The sequence below is a fragment of the Aythya ferina genome (genome assembly GCF_964211825.1).
Source record: "Aythya ferina genome assembly, contig: HAP1_SCAFFOLD_376, whole genome shotgun sequence".
Lineage (NCBI taxonomy): Eukaryota > Metazoa > Chordata > Aves > Anseriformes > Anatidae > Aythya > Aythya ferina.
Genome location: NW_028181191.1, coordinates 59,747 through 67,417, shown reverse-complemented (window position 1 = coordinate 67,417; position 7,671 = coordinate 59,747). Strand labels below are relative to the sequence as shown.

General features: G+C 47.6%; 2 long non-coding RNA genes across 3 annotated transcripts; both read right to left on the bottom strand.

Annotated features, from left to right (window-relative positions):
* Nucleotides 1–209: 209 nt before the first annotated feature.
* On the bottom strand, nucleotides 210–961 carry LOC311429161. Its single transcript, XR_014688117.1, has 3 exons — nucleotides 730–961; nucleotides 476–643; nucleotides 210–346 (listed from the first exon to the last, which is right to left on the bottom strand). It is a non-coding gene; the product is annotated as an uncharacterized lncRNA (long non-coding RNA).
* Nucleotides 962–5,458: 4,497 nt separating this feature from the next.
* LOC311429163 lies at nucleotides 5,459–7,141 on the bottom strand. 2 transcript variants are annotated; one of them, XR_014688120.1, is made up of 4 exons: nucleotides 6,890–7,141; nucleotides 6,636–6,803; nucleotides 6,347–6,505; nucleotides 5,459–5,502 (listed from the first exon to the last, which is right to left on the bottom strand). It is a non-coding gene; the product is annotated as an uncharacterized lncRNA (long non-coding RNA). The 2 variants fall into 2 exon arrangements; XR_014688121.1 differs by lacking the exon at nucleotides 5,459–5,502 and adding an exon at nucleotides 5,858–5,997.
* Nucleotides 7,142–7,671: the final 530 nt, after the last annotated feature.

Sequence of the window (7,671 nt, the reverse complement as noted above, 5' to 3'; positions counted from 1 at the left end):
CTCTGCGCCTCGCACTCTGCGCCTCGCACTCTGCGCCTCGCACTCTGCGCCTCGCACTCTGCGCCTCGCACTCTGCGCCTCGCACTCTGCGCCTCGCACTCTGCGCCTCGCACTCTGCGCCTCGCACTCTGCGCCTCGCACTCTGCGCCTCGCACTCTGCGCCTCGCACTCTGCGCCAGACACTTATCCGTGATAGCTGAGACTCAGGTTCATAGGGCTTGGGACGAAGTGCAGTTCTCTTTAAGGTGCTGGACCTGTTCAGGAAGCAGTCCCCAGCTGAGACCCAGGCCTGAAGAGAAGATGACAGACTTTCCTCATGCTGCTTTTGGCCTGCATCTTTTGAAAACTGTATTTTTTTTTATGAACAACAGCACATTCTCACGATTTCCACTTAGTCAAAGTAGCAATCTTTCCACCAGTATCCATCCCAACCTCTTTCTACTTACCACAAGGCCAACCTCTTTCTACTTACCACAATCTGCATTCACATTAAGGCACCTTGTTCACACAGCCCGTTTGTCAATCTTCCAAATACTTAAGAACCTTCTTCAACGTCAGGCTGACCTGTGTGCACTTGGGCTTGTGAGGCCTTTTTTTTGTTTGTTTTTTTCTTCCAGTGCTCGGAAGGGAGCTTAGAATCCACCTAAGTAATTTCACAGAAAACAGACAAGGTGAAGGAAGTACTCAAACTCCTCAGCAGTAACAACCACAGAACCCAGGAACACTTACCTGCTGTCTCCTGAACTCCAGTCACTTCCAAAGTTGCTTCGCAGTGAAAGAGTGCCACCAGGGCTTTTCTGAAGAAGGCACCACCAACGTAACTAGCTCATAGAGTCTCTAAAACTATTTCACAGAGAGGGCAGAAAACATGAAGGAAAAGCAGCCTAGTAGGGAACACGGAGACCAATTCACCACGAGAGAAAAACACCCCAGGCTACCCAAGCCTCAGTCTCCCCTGGGGAGGCAATTCCCCCACAAGTCCTCAGGCTTCCTAATATAGCAAAGGTCAAATGACCCACACCTGGCAGGTTTCACTTAACAAGGGTGGAGCCAAGAGACCTTGTGGAATAAGCTCGTCTACCTGGCTTCAAAGTTTTAAGGTCTATTGCTCCTTATTGCTAGTAGAAATAACCTGACAAGGGGCTTAGTGGTTACAGCTGACCTAATGAATTAACTACAAAAGGTGCACAAGGGTCATATTTCTGTTAGTCATTCTGTGAGCAAAATTAGTACAGAGCCTGTTAAAAAAATCAATACAAATAAATAAAAGAAATGAATAAAAAAAGAAAATGACCTTAAAGGCAAACTTGCCATCGTAGATTTTCGTCTGTCTAGTCATGACAGATAAAGAATTTAGCAATCAGAATTCCTTTTCTTGATATTAATGTTATTTACATTTTCTTCTCTGAGATCCCTTCTTTATGCAGGACTTTTCTAAATCTAGCCCCGTGACCTCTGACTACACTATTTATAGAATCATAGAATATCCTGAGCTGGAAGGGACCCATAAGGATCATCAAGTCCAACTCCTGGCACCGCACAGGTCTACCCAAAAGTTTAGACCACGTGACTAAGTGCACGGTCCAATTGCTTCTTAAATTCAGACAGGCTTGGTGCAGTGACTAGTTCCCTGGGGAGCCTGTTCCGGTGTGCGACCACCCTCCTCTCGGTGAAGAACCTCTTGCTGACGTCCAGCCTAAACCTTCCCTGCCTCAGCCTAACACTGTTCCCGTGGGTCCTATCACTGGTGATTACGGAGAATAGGTCAGCACCTGCCTCTGCACTCCCCCACGCGAGGAAGTTGTACGCTGCAATGAGGTCCCCCCTCAGCCTCCCCTTCCCCAGGCTGAAGAGGCCCAGTGACCTCAGCCGCTCCTCATCCGGCTTCCCCTCTAGGCCCTTCACCATCTTCGTCGCCCTCCTCTCGACACTCTCCAGCAGTTTAATGTCCTTCTTGTACTGTGCTGCCCAGAACTTCATGTAGTACTCGAAGTGAGGCCGCACCAGCGCAGAGTAGAGCGGGACAATCACTTCCCTCGATCGACCAGCAATGCCGTGCTTGATGCACCCCAGGATATGGTTGGCCCCCCTGGCTGCCAGGGCACACTGCTGGCTCATGTTCAACTTGCTGTCAACCACCGCCCCCGGATCCCTCTCTGCGGGGCTGCTCTCCAGCATCTCGTCACCCAGTCGGTACGTATAGCCAGGGTTGCCCTGTCCCAGGTGCAGGACCCGGCACATGCTCTTGTTAATCGTCATGCGGTTGGTGATCACCCAGCTCTCCAATCTGCCCAGATCTCTCTGCGAGGCCTTTCCACCCTCATCTGAGTCTACAACGCCTCCAAGTTTGGTGCCATCAGCAAATTTGCTCAAAACACCTTCTAGTCCTACATCTAAATTGTTTATAAAATCCGTGAAGAGGACCGGCCCTAAAGTGGAGCCTTGAGGGACCCCACTAGTGACCATGCGCCAGCCTGATGTGGCCCCGTTTACCACAAGCCCTTGAGCCCTGCCTGTCAGCCAATTGCTCACCCACCGTATGACGTGTTTGTTGAGTTGTATGCTGGACATTTTGTCCAGTAGGATCGCACGGGAAACCGTGTCAAAAGCTTTGCTCAAGTCCAAAAAGATCACGTCAGCTGGTTTCCCTTGATCAACTAGATGGGTGATCTTATCATAAAAGGAATTCAGATTTGTTAGGCAGGACCTACCCCTCATGAACCCATGTTGGCTGGGACCAATGACTGCGTTGTCCCCCAGGTGCGCTTCAAGAACTTCAAGGATCATCTTCTCCAGAATTTTACCAGGCGCTGATGTGAGCCTGACAGGCCTGTAGTTGCCACGGTCCACTTTCTTGCCCTTCTTGAAAATTGGTACGACATTTGCCAGCTTCCAGTCCACTGGGACCTCTCCAGATTCACAAGATCATTGAAAAATAATTGAGAGAGGTCCCGCGATGGCGTCAGCCAGCTCCTTAAGCACCCTGGGATGAATCCCACCTGGTCCCACGGACTTGTATAGGTCCAGGTGGAGCAGCAAATCGCGCACACGTTCAGGGTCGGTTGGGAGTTGATCATTCCCACCATCGTGGTCCTCCAGCTCAGGGCACCCGGGGTGTATTTACTTCGGCTGCGTAGAAGCTATCACGCATAAATGCCAGGCTCCGGATCCTCACTCACTATTCAGGTCAAGGACTGGGCTGCAAGTTTTGGCTTTAATTTGGTTACGTGCCTACATTGCTGTTTCCTGGCAGGTCATGGGAAGAAGGTCGGCTGGCTTGCGGCAGCTTACGTGCACGTGGCTTTTAGGCTGCAGCCAAAGCGTTCCTCTAGATCTGGAAGTTTGAAGATGGTTGGAAAAGCCATCCGAGTGGTTAGAAAGCTGCCTGGCAGAGAAGGACCTGGGAGTGATGGTGGATAGTCGACTGAATATGAGCCAGCAGCGTGCTCAGGTGGCCAAGAAGGCCAACAGCATCCTGGCTCGTACAAGAAACGGCGTGGCCAGCAGGACTAAGGAAGCCATTGTGCCCCTGTACTTGGCTCTGGTGAGGCCGCACCCCAAGTACTATGTTCAGTTTTGGGCCCCTCGCTACAAGAAGGATATTGAGAGGCTCCAGTGAGTCCAGGGAAGGGCAACAAAGCTGGTGAGGGATCTGGAGAACAAGTCTTATGAGGAGCGGCTGAGGGAGCTGGGATTGTTCGCTCTGGAGAAGGGGAGGCTCAGGGGCGACCTTATCGCACTCTACAGATACCTTAAAGGAGGCTGTAGCGAGGTGGGGGTTGGTCTGTTCTCACATGTGCCTGGTGATCGGACGAGGGGGAATGGGCTAAAGTTGCACCAGTGGAGGTGTAGGCTGGATGTTAGGAAAAACTTCTTCACCAAACGGGTCGTTAGGCATTGGACCGGGCTGCCCAGGGGAGTGGTCGAGTCACCATCCCTGGAGGTCTTTAAAAGATGTTTAGGTGTGGAGCTTAGGGATACGGCTTAGTGGAGGACTGGTTAGTGTTATGTCAGAGCTTGGACTACATGATCTTGGAGGTCTCTTCCAACCTAGGTGATTCTGTGTTGCAGTCTCCAAGCTGGGATACAACCACCTGTTAGTTCGGCATAACTGAATTTTGTGTTCCTTGCACTAGCTGTTCCTTCACCTCCTCTGCAGAGACAAGGACATGCATCTTTTTCACGCTCCTTCATTAGTAAACAAACCAGGATAGATTGAAGCCCCTTTCTTCACGTCAGTAAGATACCTGCCTTTGGTTTCAGTGAAGATTCAGGCCCTAGCACCTGAAGTTTCTTCTGGATGGTGTTTCTTCTCTATAGGGTAATTTCATTTCCCTGTTGAAGACTTACAAGGGCGTAGTAACAAAAGCAAAGGCATAAAACGGTCCAGGAGGCATAGGCTGCTTTTGAGCCTGCAGCAGACTATAGGTATGATATTATCATTTCAGACAAATACAGTCTACGTAACGTGAACGGTTTCAGCACGCTTGCACTCTGCCACAAGCCAGAGAATGGGACCTTCATTTTATGACCAGATGGAAAAGAAAAACAACGACGACAACAATTAAGAGAAGGAACTTTTCCTTCACCTAAATTTTATTATTTTGCAACTCCTTCAGGTGGCCACAAGGAATTATCAACACCCTCCTCTCCCCTCCCCACCCCCCCCCAACCCCCCCCCAAAAAAAAAATAAAAAAAAAAGAGAGGGACATTGTGGCATAGAGGTATAATTTCAGTTCACACCAGAAGACATTCTTCTCACTGAAGTACAGCTAAGCCCCACAAAGCATCAAAACAAAACAAAACGAGCCAAAAAGAGATGTATTTACGAGTTCGTTTCACGTGCCGGCATTATTTCCTTGTCTGGTTACGCATTCAGGGCAAGATCTATCTGGGGGGGAACGCGTAATGCCGTGCAAGGTTGTTTGGTGGTATGAGCGACAACATGACTTTAAAATTCTGAGCTGTTTGTATAGAAGCAAAGTACAAAAGAGTACACTATCCCCGAGGGCAACGTAGAAACTACCTGTTGCTTCTCAGGTTTAAAAGCTAAAAGGTGTAAGCAGCTGTCTGAGTACCATACTGACGTATACATGAACATTTTCCTCTCCAATGTCCAAGTTGGAGTGCAACATTTTTCATCGTGCTCTCAGATCAGGATTCTGATTCTAACAATGGTTCCTAGTGCAAATTTCCAGAGAAGGGGGAAGCAAACCAGTCCTGACTGCTTTGAATGAGATGGAGAGAGCAAACAAACGTAGACGAAGAAGATAAACCTGTAGCAATGTTTTCAGATAATTGCCACTGTCCAAAAGCTTTAGAGTGGTTGAATCCTTCAAAGTTCATTACTGAAAACTCCGGCAGCATCACTGAATTTGAAGGAGTAAGATAGACTTGCACCATCGCAGAGCCTCAGCCACAGTTTAAATGGGCACTGCCTCTAACTTCACAAGAATAAAAGAGAAGAGGTCATCTTTCTACCTTGTCAGCTACTGGCAGACCTAGAGAAAGAAAAAAGAAGAGTTGTTAACATTAGGACGTAATGCTTTTTTTTTTTTTTTTTAGGACACCTCACCAAATGGGTAATATTGTGTAGTAACCGGACAACAAATGAAAGGGAAGAAGAAGGGGTAGAAGGTACTTGCACGGCCTTAATTTCCGTGGCAATTGACAACAACCACAATCCGCAATGATTTCTAAGTGCCTTACACCATTGACCCTTGAGGCACAAAAACGGGATTCCCACATTAGGTAAGGGGAGTACGATCCCTCTCAAAACACGAGAGTCTGGGGACCGCGACTGAGTACTGAAAATCTTAAGGCTAGGATGTTCACGTACCAGAAAGGAAACTCACATTTTAGCACTAAGCGTAAGCCTTTCGAGGCAGGCTGGGAACCGGTTCTTTTTAACCCAGGGTCCACTTCAGCACCTTCAAAGCTAAAGAACTGGTTGACTGCTCTGTTGAATTGTGCTCCAGGCAGAAAGACTCACGTTCCTATTAACAGAAAGAGCTTAATAAAGAGCTTGCTTCCATCCTAAAGATGAGTTTTGGATTCAAACGTACCCTGTCCAAGATGAACGACTACCTTAACTTTGTGGGGTTTATGATCTGCATTAGAGATTTGTGACGTTAAGCTTCACAGCTCCTCCTCTGGATGCAGGAAGGATGAAGAAAAGGGCAAGACAACTTCCAAAACTCAATTGCATTGCCACAAAACTAAAGTAACGTACCCCTGCAAGCACAGAAACTCCTTTGCAAACCTCCGCAGAAGACATCTTGCTAGGAAGCGCCTCGCGCTCTGCGCCTCGCGCTCTGCGCCTCGCGCTCTGCGCCAGACACTTACCCGTGATAGCTGAGACTCAGGTTCATAGGGCTTGGGACGAAGTGCAGTTCTCTTTAAGGTGCTGGACCTGTTCAGGAAGCAGTCCCCAGCTGAGACCCAGGCCTGAAGAGAAGATGACAGACTTTCCTCATGCTGCTTTTGGCCTGCATCTTTTGAAAACTGTATTTTTTTTTTATGAACAACAGCACATTCTCACGATTTCCACTTAGTCAAAGTAGCAATCTTTCCACCAGTATCCATCCCAACCTCTTTCTACTTACCACAAGGCCAACCTCTTTCTACTTACCACAATCTGCATTCACATTAAGGCACCTTGTTCACACAGCCCGTTTGTCAATCTTCCAAATACTTAAGAACCTTCTTCAACGTCAGGCTGACCTGTGTGCACTTGGGCTTGTGAGGCCTTTTTTTTGTTTGTTTTTTTCTTCCAGTGCTCGGAAGGGAGCTTAGAATCCACCTAAGTAATTTCACAGAAAACAGACAAGGTGAAGGAAGTACTCAAACTCCTCAGCAGTAACAACCACAGAACCCAGGAACACTTACCTGCTGTCTCCTGAACTCCAGTCACTTCCAAAGTTGCTTCGCAGTGAAAGAGTGCCACCAGGGCTTTTCTGAAGAAGGCACCACCAACGTAACTAGCTCATAGAGTCTCTAAAACTATTTCACAGAGAGGGCAGAAAACATGAAGGAAAAGCAGCCTAGTAGGGAACACGGAGACCAATTCACCACGAGAGAAAAACACCCCAGGCTACCCAAGCCTCAGTCTCCCCTGGGGAGGCAATTCCCCCACAAGTCCTCAGGCTTCCTAATATAGCAAAGGTCAAATGACCCACACCTGGCAGGTTTCACTTAACAAGGGTGGAGCCAAGAGACCTTGTGGAATAAGCTCGTCTACCTGGCTTCAAAGTTTTAAGGTCTATTGCTCCTTATTGCTAGTAGAAATAACCTGACAAGGGGCTTAGTGGTTACAGCTGACCTAATGAATTAACTACAAAAGGTGCACAAGGGTCATATTTCTGTTAGTCATTCTGTGAGCAAAATTAGTACAGAGCCTGTTAAAAAAATCAATACAAATAAATAAAAGAAATGAATAAAAAAAGAAAATGACCTTAAAGGCAAACTTGCCATCGTAGATTTTCGTCTGTCTAGTCATGACAGATAAAGAATTTAGCAATCAGAATTCCTTTTCTTGATATTAATGTTATTTACATTTTCTTCTCTGAGATCCCTTCTTTATGCAGGACTTTTCTAAATCTAGCCCCGTGACCTCTGACTACACTATTTATAGAATCATAGAATATCCTGAGCTGGAAGGGACCCATAAG